The sequence below is a fragment of the Polyodon spathula genome, chromosome 14 (assembly GCF_017654505.1).
Source record: "Polyodon spathula isolate WHYD16114869_AA chromosome 14, ASM1765450v1, whole genome shotgun sequence".
NCBI classification, from domain to species: domain Eukaryota; kingdom Metazoa; phylum Chordata; class Actinopteri; order Acipenseriformes; family Polyodontidae; genus Polyodon; species Polyodon spathula.
This window is the reverse complement of record NC_054547.1, coordinates 28,499,820-28,514,046: the sequence shown is the minus strand read 5'-3', so window position 1 is coordinate 28,514,046 and position 14,227 is coordinate 28,499,820. Positions and strand designations below refer to the sequence as shown.

General features: G+C 40.5%; 1 pseudogene; it reads left to right on the top strand.

The window, feature by feature from the left end:
- On the top strand, positions 1-3,117 carry LOC121326582 (annotated as a pseudogene).
- The last annotated feature ends 11,110 nt before the right edge of the window (positions 3,118-14,227 follow it).

The following is a 14,227-nucleotide window of genomic DNA, read 5'->3' as shown; positions in this document are numbered from 1 at the left end:
ATGTATGCCAGTATTAAGGTTAACAATAAAGAGCTTAAAATGGAGATTGATATAGGAGCCTCAGCATCTGTCATAAGTGAGCACACTTACCGTGAAACCTGGAGTTCCAGTCAGGCACCAGCACTTACAGAGACGCAAGGAGTACATACACTGGAGAACCGATCAGACTGTTAGGAGCACTGGATGTTGACGTGAAATACAAAAATCAACAAGCCAGATTAAAGGTGCAGGCCCAAGCCTTTCGGGACGCAACTGGCTAAGGAAAATACAGCTTGACTGGGGGGAAATAGAGCACATTCAGGCAGCCAAGTACCAAGATGTGTTCAAAGATGAGCTGGGCACACTTCGTGGGGAGACTGTTCAGTTGTTTGTGGACTCTCAAGCTCCACCCTGTTTTTTATAAACCCAGGCCAGTACCATATGGAATGAAGGGCGAGGTTGAAGAAGAGCTGGACAGGTTGCAGCATGCAGGGATCATTGAACCTGTACAGTTTTCACGCTGGGCAGCTCCAATTGTGCCAGTACTCAAAAGTGATGGGACTTTTCACATTTGAGGAGATTATAAATTGACCATGAACCAGGCATCAAAGCTGGATGCTTATCCTTTGCCACGCGTGGAGGATCTTTTTACCACACTAGCTGGAGGGAAATCTTTCACGAAGCTTGACATGAGCCATGCCTACCAGCAGTTGGATGAGGAGTCAAAGCAGTATGTCACCGTCAACACGCACCATGGTCTGTTCAAGTACAATCACTTACCGTTTGGAGTGGTGTCCACACCAGCGATTTTTCAGAGGACAATTGGCAACCTCTTACAAGGCATACCCCACATTGCTGTCTATCTAGACGATATATTGATAACTGGAACCAGTGAAACAGACCACTTGGACAAACTGCAGCAAGTGTTAAAGAGACTGTCTCAAGCAGGACTGAGATTAAAACTCAACAAGTGCACTTTCCAAGCACCGAGTGTGACTTACTTAGGGCACCAGATCACTGCCCAAGGTCGATGCCCCATGGAAGAGAAAGTGAGAGCTATCAAAGAAGCTCCACCTCCCAGAAATGTACCAGAACTGAAGTCATTTCTGGGTATGGTCAGTTACTATGGGAAGTTTTTGCCAGACTTGTCACCATTACTAGCACCACTGTACCAGCTGTTGCACAAACACATTCCATGGCACTGGAGGACAGCCCAAGACAAAGCCTTCAGTGAAGTCAAAGAACTACTACAGTCAACATGCTTACTTGCCCATTTTGACCCAAAGAAGGAGCTTATTCTGTCCTGTGATGCCTCTCCATATGGCATGGGAGCCACACTGTCTCATCTGATGGAAGATGGACCAGAAAAACCTGTGGGTTTTGCATCACGTATACTTACCATGGCAGAGAAAGGCTACTCACAGCTCGATAAGGAAGGGCTAGCAATTGCGTTTGGTGTTAAGAAATTTCACCAGTACTTGTATGGTAGGCCATTTACCATTTGCTCAGACCATAAGCCTCTAATGAGCTTATTTAATGAGACAAAAGCCATCTCACCCATGGCTTCAGCACGAATACAACGCTGGGCACTTACTTTATCAGCCTACCAGTATACAATTGTGTATAAGGCTGGCAAGGACATTGCTAATGCCGATGCCCTGAGCCGCTTGCCCCTGCCAGACAAACCTGCCTACACACCGTTACCTGGGGATACCATATTCTTGATGGAACGACTATCAGGGTCACCAGTGAATGCAAAAGAGATCAAGCTGTGGACAGAGCAGGATCCAGTGATGTCCTGAGTGAAGAAATTCCTTCTACATGGTTGGCCAAACAACGTAGAAGATGGGGAATTAAAGCCTTACGTCATACGTAAGGATGAGTTGAGCGTGCAAGACGGGTTCATATTTTGGGGGGTCACGCGTAGTGGTACCACCCCCAGGGCGCACACCGATCATGGATGAACTGCACGAAGCTCAGCCTGACATTTCATGCATGAAAAGCTTAGCCCGAAGTTTTGTGTGGTGGCCAAGAATGAATAAAAGCCTAGAGGAAAGGGTCAAGTTCTGCGAAGAGTGCCAAAGTAGCCGGAAGACAGCAGCACAGGCCCCATTACACCCCTGGGAATGGCCAGGACGCGCTTGGTCCAGGCTGCATATCGACTTTGCTGGACCTTTCATGGGTTACATGCTCCTAGTCATTGTAGACTCTTATTCGAAATGGATAGATGTACATCCAATGAACTGCATTACCGCTCAAACCACCATTGAAAAGTTGCATCAGGTTTTTGCGACCCATGGTTTACCTGACGTGGTTGTCACAGACAATGGCATAACATTTACAGGGACAATGTTTCACGAGTTTATGCAGAAAAATGGAATCCGACATGTACAGACCACACCTTACCATCCATCTTCAAATGGTCTGGCGGAGAGAGCTGTACAGATCATGTCAAGTGGGACTGTTGAAACTAAATTGGCTTGTTTACTGTTTAAATACAGGATAACCCCCCAAACGACTACAGGACTTTCACCTGCTGAATTACTGATGGGGAGGAAGCTTAGATCACATTTAGATTTGCTACAGCCAGACATCAGAGCTAGAGTGGAGTCGAAACAAGCAAAGCAGAAAGATTTGCATGACCAGCATGCCAAGTCCAGAGACTTCAATTCTAGTGACTGTGTCTATGTCCGCAATTTCAGCAAGGGTCCGCTCGGGGTCCCTGGAGTGATTCTGAATAAGAGTGGACCAGTTTCTTTTATTGTGAAGCTGGCGGATGGACGTGTCATTCAAAGACATCAGGACCACATCCGTATTCGCTTTGGTTCTGACCCCACGATCATTGCAACATCTACGGAGTCAAGCACTGTGGACACTACTAAGTCGGCAGACCAGGACGAAATATCTGACGTACCAGATATCTTGGATATGGAGGTTGCAGAAACAGCACCAGGAATGGAGTTGTCCAGGAGTTCAAACCACACCGCTGCCTCCTCCGATGACCTCGGCCTCAGTTCCTGCAGAGGTTACCATCCCAGTCTCCAAGGACACAAGTGTTGGTGTACGACGTTCAGAGCGCCATGGCAAACCTCCAATAAGACTGGATTTGTAATTTTGTCCTTAGGACTAGACTTCTAAAAGAGCACAGTTATTCTTTAGTTAAAAAAAAAAGAAAGAAAAAAACACTACATGCCATACAATGGATAAGTTTATTTCTATTTAAATGGATTTAAGCTTAAAGGGAGAGGAGTGTTGTAACTGTTTATTTGGTCCCTGTAAATGATCCGTTCCTTGAGTAGCACCACCCCCTAGCCTTTATTATAATACCTCATCAGCATAGACCGGTGCAGATTAGAAAATGGCGCTGATACACGGTGACTGTACTATCGTAGTTGAGAGTTGTTTGTTCTATTAAAATACTTGAAAGATTCACCCCTTGCTTCCTTCTCAAGTTACCACAACCAGAAATTGCCTGTCTATACACTGGCAAAAACAATATTACTGAGATGCTTTTGGAATTTTCAATCTAACAGTATTGTCAAACACCATACTGCACATAGAAACATTCAAGGATTACATGAGGAATCAATCACACACAAGACCACAAACCCCACTTTTCAAAATGCAAACAATTTAGTTTATAACCAGGTTATAAAGTTTTTTTTTTTTTTTTTTAATGTAAATTAAATCAATTTTACTATTTACACGTTTCTCAGTCGTGATTGAGATACACGAATGGTTTAAAAATGTCCCATGGTATACCATGTAAATGTAATAAAATCCAAGGTATACTATGGTATGCCATGGTGTATTATAATATGTACATATAATGTACCTATGTTGTACAGTGGTATACCATTGTAATTCACATGGTACAATAATATGGTACACATGGTATACCATGGTATTCCATGATTACTTAGTACCATGGTAATTTGTACACACCAAATATTTTTCAGTGTAATAAAAACAGAATTAAAACTTTTTGTGGATTTATATTTATTTATTTCACAAAATACCATGAGGGAGGTATTTAACATGCAAACCATATCTACTTAAGGGCGTTAACTTTACTAAGTGCCTCAGCGTGAGCAAACCCAACACACGCATCACCCAAAGAACACCACCTCTACTGTGAAGCATGGTGGTGGCAGCATCATGTTATGGGGATGTTTCTCATCAGCAGGGACTGGGGCACTTGTCAGGATAGAAGGGATAATTAATTGAGCAAAGAACAGAGGTCCTTGAGGAAAACCTGCTGCCCCCTGCAAGAAAGCTGAAACTGGGACAGAAGTTCACCTTTCAGCATGACAACGACCCAAAGCACACACCCAAAGCTACACTGGAGTGGCTAAGGATCAAAAAGGTAGATGTCATTGAGTGGCCCAGTCAGAGTCCCAACCTAAATCCAATCAAAAATTTGTGGCATGACTTGAAGATTGCTGTCCATCAACCCCTCCAAGGAACTTGACAGAGCTTGAACAGTTTTGTAAAGAAGAATAGTCAAATATTGCCAAATCTAGGTGTGCAAAGTTGGTAGAGACCTATCCCAACAGACTCACAGCTGTAATTGCTGCCAAAGGTGCTTCCACCAAGTATTAACTCAGGGGGGTAGACTTATCCAATTATGATCTTTCAGTTTTGTATTTTGAATACATTTTTTTTTTCTCAATAAAAACTTTTTTCCCCTTAGCAGTGTGGCAACTCTGAGGCACTGACACAACACAATGTGAAAAAAGTATAATTTATGTTTACAGTTGCAAAACCATAAATCTGCATTTACAAAATGATATATTTCATGATAGTAAAAATATTTTAGCCCTCCTGAATTTATACTGCTATGAAAAGGTGTACTGACTGTATAGAGAACAAAACATGACATGCAGTATTTAGATATATATTTTAAAGCATACTGAAGTGATAACATTTTATTTATGAGATAAAATTTAGATGGACTATATAATCTAGATATACTTATTTATCAAGCTACTGTCATATGTGTGGTTGTTTGAACTTCACTCAAGCATCAGAAATTGCCTTCTATACACTGGCAAAAACAATATTACTGAGATGCTTTTGGAATTTTCAATCTAACAGTATTGACAACACCATACTGCACACAGAAACGTTCAAGGATTACATGAGGAATCAATCACACACAAGACCACAAACCTCACGTTTCAAAATGCAAACAATTTAGTTTATAACCAAGTTATAAAGTTTTTTTTTTTTTTTTTAATACTCACAGTCCGTTTTCTTCTGTCTGTCTGGGTTCTTTTTTCCGTGTAATCCTTGGTTTATTTTAGATTACCTCATGTACTCTTGAAACTGTACAGTGTACTTAATTACAAACACCAGCAAGTAACAAGTTAAACACGTCTTGGTCAGCAAATGTCATCAGTGCTACTCCCACACCCACTGAAGTCATCTGCAGCCAAAACAGTTAAAACATAAGGGGTGTGTCAGAAGCGACTCATTTTTTTTTATAAATGTAAATACAGTTACGCGTTTTCATTAATGCTTTAGTAAAGACAGGTCGCTTATTGTTGCGATCAAGTTTGTACGTTGTGCTTTAAATTTAAAAATGAAGGCTTGGCCAATTTAACACCCCATTTAATTGTTTCACAGAAGAAAAAACGTAAATTAAATCAATTTTACTATTTACATGTTTCTCAGTCGTGATTGAGATACACGAATGGTTTAAAAATGTCCCATTGTATACCATGTAAATGTAATAAAATCCAAGGTATGCTATGGTATCATCTTAGTACCATGGTAATTTGTGACACCAAATATTTTTCAGTGTAATAAAAACAGAATTAAAACTTATTATGGACTGATATTTATTTGGTAATATTTATCATAAACCTGATAACCTAAAATATAAGATTTATGAATTAACTGACAACTTGAAAAGTTATATTATGTTTTTGTTGTTCTATACCAGTATATAGCACAAGAAATACAAGCCTTTAAAAAAAAAAAGTACCGCGTCCGCATTACTTAAATATAATGAATAATGTTAATGTGTGAAAATGTATGCACATTACATCATAAAATACCACGATGGAGGTATCTGATATTCTACTTAAGGGCGGTAACTTTACTAAGTACCTCAGCGTGTGTTAAAAGTACTGCTTACTGGAACCAAGCGGTGTCACAGAACGTTAGTTTACCTACCTTAAACCGGGTTCCCTGAAAGAGAAGATGGCCACCAAAACATCGTTATGGGATATACGCCTGCCTATTGGTAGGTGTCACTGAGCTCTTTCTATCAAAGCTGCCGATAGGCCCCCTCCCCTTGATGACCCCCTCTGTCCCGCCTACCGAGGGTACATAACCGTCACGCAGGGGAGCCTCATCCTGTTTTGACAACGTGACCTCACGATTGGTGGCCATCTTCTCTTTCAGGGAACCAGGTTTACGGTAGGTAAACTAACATTCCCTTTCAATTCGAAGATGGCCACCAAAATGTCATTATGGGAAAACAGTACATGGGAAGACCGGTAGCATACGAGGGACGCCTTAGCCCTGCCTGACCAAGGTCAGCGGTGTGAGCGTGCAACCTCAAGGACCCCAGTGCCTATTGAAGGCAATGAGGGATCTATCACATTCAGGCAATAGAACCTGGAAAAAGTATGCAGAGTAGCCCAGCTAGCCTCATCACAGATTTCAGCCATGGATGCACCTCTGAAGAGGGCCCACGACGTAACCACACCTCTCGTAGAATGTGCGGCTAACCGCACAGTTGGGGGCAAGCCAGCACCAAAATATGCAGCTGAGATTGTGTCCGCAATCCAATGTGACAGTCGCTGTTTCGAGAGAGACTGTCCCAGGGTCCATGTCCCGTGGCAGACATAGAGCTGGTCAGACTGACACAGCGCTCTCGTCCTATCCACATAATATCTCAATGCCTGAACCATGCAGCACCGGTCTAATGTGCACCAAGTGCACCGGGCACCGTTTGTGTACCGCTTGCATAGAGTACCATGTGCACCGCGTGCACTGAGTACCGTGCAGCACCGGCGCACTTGCCCATAGAGGTATTGAGTCAATAAGCACCGTGCGCACCGTGGTACCTAAGTAGCACAGGCTGAGTCTTACACACCACCGTATTTAAAAAACATCGGGCAGCTGTGCACACTGCCTACCCTGACCGCGTGGTCACACACCTGAGCAGCGCGTAGCATACAACAGGGGGACAGGGCCGAAGCCGCGGCGAGCGATTTACTTGTTACAACACAGTAATCATATAAAATAATATAAGATATATTACAGTACAGATGGGGGAGAGCACACTGTCTGTTGGATTGAAAGCCTACACATGGCTGACGCAGCCTGCGTACGTCTCAACTCAGCAACGGGGCAAGCCTCGGTGAGGAGTATGGTCCGGCTGTAAGCAGCCGCGCTGCAGCTAGTCCTCTGCGCAAGCACAGGGATGCACAGCTAGAATCAAAACAACAAGGCCCGAACGGCTGCCCACAGGGTAAGTCAACAGCGGGGTCAAGACAGGCCCAGCCCTGTGGAGTAACAGCGCTTTCCCAAGTAAGAAAGAAGGGTGAAACACACACAGTTCTTAACAATAATACTAAAAGACGACAGACAGAGAGAAGCAGCCTGACACACGAGCGTGCAGGTGCTGACAGAGGAAACAAAAAAAAAAGCTACGACTTAAGAGCTACTGATTCCAGGAAAGTGGTGTAGCCAGATTTCAGCACGAAGTGCAGGGGAACTAGCAGTAACTCAACACGACGCTTTTTAAGAAGAAAAAATGGCTCAATGCAACACAGAGAGGTCTTATCGTACCAATCTTGAGTGACAAAAATAGGGTGAGGCTCCTCTGCATGACGGTTACGTACCCTCGGTAGGCAGGATTGAGGGGAGGGGGCCTATCGGCAACTTTGATAGAAAGAGCTCAACGACACCTACCAACAGGCAGACGTATATCCCATAACAATGTTTTGGTGGCCGTCTTTGAATTGAAAGGGAACCAGCAGAAGAGCTGCACAGGAGAGCGAGAAGAAGAGTCAGGGAGAGAGTATTTTAGACCGGGCAGGCGTTACTAGGGCTGTGTGAGGAGGAGTTATTAACTAGATACAGCAGGGGCGTAGCGAACATTGAGGCAGCTAGATACATTTAAAAAAAAAAAAGTACAAAAATATATCTAAAGATTTTTAAAAAAAAACAATGTGCCCACTTACATTTTTAAGATTGGCATATAATCAACATGCTTTCATATTTTTATTTTTTATTTGCCATTTCTTCTTAACATTATTGTGATCTGTATATAAATCTGTCAGCCCGAGTACTGAAACTTCGCGGCAAACAGACATGTTCGCTTTTCGTTTTCATTGGTCAGCTTCCCTAGTTATGCCACGTGTAGCTCCAGAATTGGATCCAACATCTGTTTATGATCCGACTCCAGTGAATTCAGATCCAATCCCATCTTTTGTAGTCCTGATGGATGTACAAAGTGACAGTTTGCAAATTAGTGATACTAGTGACTCATTTAATTCATCTGTTGAAGCTAATGAGAATGATACATTGGTAGATCATTTACAAAACAAAACCTCTCAACACAGCACTGTGAAGGTTGAGGCCTTGAAAGACTGTGTTTTAAATTCATCAGCATCTGATGAAGGAAGCACAGGTCTTATAAAGTCAGACTCTGAACAACTGAAAAACATACAATCCCTGAAAGAGCCTGAAAGCTCAGGAACAGAATATATGGAGGTACAGCACAGAAAGCAAGAAGAAACTCAAAAGGATAGAGAGGCTATTAAAGAAAGTTTAACAAATGCCTCAACAGACAGTGCAACGTTAAGCCGCCATGAGGATATAATAGAAAATAACCTAAAAAGCTCTGCTTCTAGTGATGATCAAAATATGCTATTCGTAGATTCTCCTACAAAACGTTATTTAACCCAAGGGGAAAAGGAAGCCCAAGATTCTTCTGCAAAGGATTATTTAACCACCTTGACAACTAAAGAATCAGAGATCAAAGAACCTCAGCCTTTACAAAGCAATGGCACTACCAATATAGAGACTGTGAACCAAGTTTCGGTTGTGTGTTTTCAGAAACAAGAGATTTCTTGGACAGGTGAGTTGAGCCACAGTACAGGATTTATTAAAAATGAAGTGGAGTGCTCAACAGAAACCGAGATGCTAAGCATGACTGAAACTTTTACTGTCTCACAAAAGCCTAACTTAAAAGGAAATGTGCATGTAAAAATCTCTGATGACGCAGATTCAGCAAAAGACAATGAACTCTCCTATACCTCTCCTGAAGATGAAACAGGCCTCACAAAGAAAAATTAGATTGAAACTGTGGCTGTAAATGGTTCTGTCTTGCACAAAGCTCGTTTAACAGGAACTATTTGCAAACGAAACTGTGATGAAACTGATCCAGCAACTGAGAGTGAATCCAGAAACTACAACACAGGGTGTACTGAAGATGAAACAGAACTAGCCCTGGAGCAGCAGGTAGTCCCGTATATATTTAGTGGCTGTTTCGGTACTGTACATACTCAAAGATGAAACAAAGAAACCAATCTGTAACGCATTTCTTTCAGAAGAAGCCAACTCTGTGTACTATTGTATTTCTAATGTAGTTTTTCTGCTGACAGACCTGTGCAATATGATGTTCAGATGCAACATGTTTTCATAATCGGTGTATTTCTTGCGCAATGCAATGGCATCTCCTTCCCCCTCCCCCGATATAACGATTCATAGCTGTAGTACTTTTCATGTATTGTATTTGATGCCATGGGCTAGAAGAATTGGAGGTAATTCTATTTATAAATTCACTGTTTGGCAACAGCAGTTTAAAAAAAAAAAAAAAACACAACAAAAGGTATTTTCCTCATGTTTTCATTAAAGAAAAGACATCCAAGAAGTACTGTTTTAATACGGGTGATTTTTTTTTTAAATCGTTTTCAGCATCTTTAACAGCTTGTTCAGTGGTAACAACACACAGACGTAAACTGCAGCTGGGTTCCAGCATGAATGTGACAGCATGCCTCGTTCAACCTTGACCTCTGTGCACCAGAAGCAGTTTAAAGTATATTTACGTAAATTTAAAGCAACATTGTCTGTGTTGATGATTATATATGATAAATGTATTGGTTTGGTTATCAAACAAACAAACAAAAAGCCTTGCATGTTTTTTGCCCCGCCTCAAGTGTAAAATTAAAAATTCATCGACAGCATAGAGACAGTCCAGAATCTTAGGGTCCCTGTTCATGGCAAGAAAGGGTTTAACTGAGTGCATCCTTTCGATATGTTTGTTTGCTCTCGCAGCAGTATGGGTACAAATAGACTGAATGGCCTTGCCCTGCTGTATGTTCACAGAGGAATGTCCCAGGAGGAAGTGTTACGCGTTTCGATAGAGCAGGCCATAGGAGGATTGGCAAACTCTATTTAAAGCCTTCTAAATCAGTTTTTAATCGTGGCATCATACTCTCTTAAATTGAAATTCAGTTTACTCAAGGACAACCTTAAGGAGGCTGTGTTGTCCAAAGAAATGGGTTTGTAACCAGGAGGTCCCTGGTTCAAATCCCAGCTCTGCCCCTGACTCATTGTGTGACCCTGAACAAGTCACTTAACCTCCTTTTGCTCCATCTTTTGGGTGAGACGTTGTTGTAAGTGACTCTGCAGCTGATGCATAGTTCACACACCCTAGTCTTGTATCTTGTAAAGCACTTTGTGATGGTGGTCCACTTTGAAAGACGCTATTAAAGATTATTATTAAATTGAAACTCAATTTACCCTAGGTGTGGAAGTTCTTTATTTTGCTCCACAGTTTATTTAAATGTGATATGAACTGTGCAAGCACAAAGTGTCAATCAATCTCCTAAATCTCGCCCATTTCCATCGAGGAAACGGTCTGCGGTTCTTTGATGGACCGAGATTTATTTAAAATGTTTGCCCACTGATGATGGGAATGAGAATGTAAAGATGGGAGCTCAGCTAACAAGATTTAAGTCTTTGCAGGTATCAGGCTTTTAAAGACTGTCACCCACACCTGTGAGCAGAAACTTGACGCACTGAGAATAGAAACTGACTCAAGACTGTCACAGCTACTGAAAGCAGGCTGATCTTTGGGATACAAATTGAACATTTGTGAAACTGCAACAAATATTGTAATGACTGTAATGTTTTTTAAAGAGAAGAGTACTTGCGAAAATCCTGACAGCACACCTACAACACATGCTTGTGTGTTTATAAGTCAACAAAGAGAATCCAAGATATTTAATAACAGCACCATCTGGAGTTTTATCATAAAATTCTCTCAATACAGATGCCTCACTTTTAAAGGTGGATAAACCTTCCAGTTTTCAATGGGTAAAAATGAACCATTAACACATTCTGAAGAAATAAACTGGTATTGAGATTTTGGAGGGTTTAGAGAACCACATGTGGATGAATGATTCTTAAGAATATGAATATACAGTATAAACTAGAAACAAAATACTATAGGTTACATTTTTTTTTCTTTTTGCTAATGGCAATTTATTTTTGCTATGGCTTTTTAAGAGCTTTCAGGCAATGAGTATGGCTCATTCAACCAATACCGTGAAACAGCTCTGCATGAAGTCAGTCTGTCTGACCATCATGAACTATGTATTTTACATGAACCTGAAGATAAATAGCTCCCAATATGCAGAAAATGTATTGAAAAGACAAATTATGAAAGAAGTTATCTGAAAATTACTTTGCTGCACTATTTCTTTCCTTTTGTAAATGATGATTCCTATTTTTATAGTGACAGCTATTTTATTCCCAGTTTGACAGTTTTTAAAGAGTTAACCTGAGGCCTAGCACAACACCTGGTTTAGTTTGCAGACATGCTCAAGTTCATGAAAAGGTTACTGCCACTCAAACACAATGCATTAAAGCATGTTTGTTAAATCGCCTGGGGCTGGTTTCTCAAAAATTTGGTAAATACATTTTTGCGTTTGATCTGGATTATATTGAGCAATTGGGTTTTTCAAAACATCAGAATGTGATCAGGATTACAATGAACCAGATTTCATTTTGGTAATCAGATCGCACTTTTAATTATGATTAAATGTTGTAATTGGGTTTTTCAGAATTTAAAGAGGAGATCAGGATTACTTTTATCCAAAATACCAGGATTATTGTGATCCTACTGTGGAGGTGGGTTTAGCTTTTAAATGATCATAAAATATCGATATTTTGTTTGCATTTGTCACAGCAAATATACCCTATATCCCCAAACAGAGTGTTAGAATATAATATTTACATATATATTTAAGTTTTCTATCCATGCAAGCAAAAAGGAAAACACATATTCAGTGATATAGCTTTAATAAAAAAAGCATACGCATACGCTTCACATACGCCTCCTTAAAGCTCGTCTGAGATGCGTCTGACATGGAAGATGATGAAGATGTCTAAAAACACATATCCTTTTTTTCAAAAGTTTTATTTTTATTCAATTTAGATTTAGTTGTTTAATTTCTGCTAAGTAGGCTGTGGCAGAGCAGAGCTCTGTTCTATATAGATTGGCAGGGATGGAGTTAAATTCCCCTACCTACCTGGGTTTATTGTGTTCAGTTGGCTGGGGTTGATTAGTTAATTAGAGTAATTAACAATCAATCAGCACCCAGCCACCTGACACAAAAGGAGGCCTCAGCTTCCCCTAAGGGGGGGAGCAGGGAGCTGAGGAAGCAAGCTGTTGTTTGTGATTGCTGTTTTTGTGGGGTTTTTTGATCCATTGAAGGCATTGCCCAGCCTGGAAATCTTTATTTTTGTAAGTTTTACTTTTTGTTTTATTATTTGTGTTTAAATGTCTTTATTTTTGCCCTTGTGCCCTTTTATTTTGTGTTTTTGTAATAAAAGTATTTTTTTGAACTGCAGTCTGTCTCTGGGCCTCTATCCACTCGCCAGCTAGTCACAGAGGCATAAATAAAATAACTATCCTAATTAATGTGAGTCCCATTTGTATCGTGATTGAAATTATGTTGCTTCCTAACCTTCTGTAGCAGAATGGAAAGAGATTATCAAATCTTGGAAATCGCACAGTAATGTTAATGGAAATTATGGAAGTGTGATGGGGTTTTCTAAGAACAGCACATGAAATGAATCTTTGTAAACAAGATGGGATTTATTTTCTGTTAAAACATGTTATCCTTTGCATGAGATTTGTATTCATTAATATTCCAATTTAACTGAAAACTGTCAAAGATACTATGAAGAATTGTGCAAACTGTACTTGTTACAGAAACCGAAGTCATTGAATTCACCGTGGTCAAATTGCTCGTTTTCCCCTCTGAAAGTCAATCTGTAATGCATTATTTGAATAGCGCACTTATTTCACAGTGCCCAGTTCAACTAAATAATTAGTAGTCAGTTACATTATTCTAACTAATTCACCACACATGGTTTTTATCACTTACAGTACATAATACATGTACATAATTTACTCCTGTTAGTCTCCATGGAGTCCATCTTAAAACAATAATGAAACAGAAGCCAAAAGCTTTAAACTGATGGAATATGAAGCTACTTTGTGGCTTGGAACTTAGTTTCAGGAAAGTAGGGCTCATGACACACAGGGCCGGTGTCAGCATTCAGGCAACCTAGGCAATCGCCTGGTGCCGTGACAAAGTGCTTCGCCCCTGTGTGTACTTTGTGTTTTGTGTTAATGTTGGTGTATAGTCATTGGTACACGGGGATATAAACGGGTCTGTGTAACACAAGTGTTTAAAATGTATATTTGTATTTAGGCACAAGGATTGCACAGCACTTCATGTGCAAGTAAAATGTAATATGTGAGTATGGGGAATTCCCCATTACTGATTCATGTGCAGTTGTACCGCGACTCCAATTGAATGATTGATTAGCAATCGAGTCTCTGTACAGCTGCATAAAAGCAGCATGGTCAGATATTGATTGTTAAATCTTAATCCTGGTTGTATTCTCCCCAGTGAGTAAAGTATTAACATTACCACATAGAACAGATACCAAGAAAATAGTTCTGCAAAGAGCAGGTTTAGAAAGTTTTGGATGGGGGTATCAAGAGACACTGTTAAGATCATTATAAACCAACCTTAAAATGTTGATCACCCTCCATCAAAAAGCACAATTGCATCTTCATAAAGAAAGGACAATTTCAATGAAAGAGTAAGAGGCTGAGAATGAAGCCAGTGAAAAAGGAGTGTCCCTTTAAATCTGCATGCTTTAAATATGTTTTGGCAGGGATAAATATAGGGTGATAGTCATT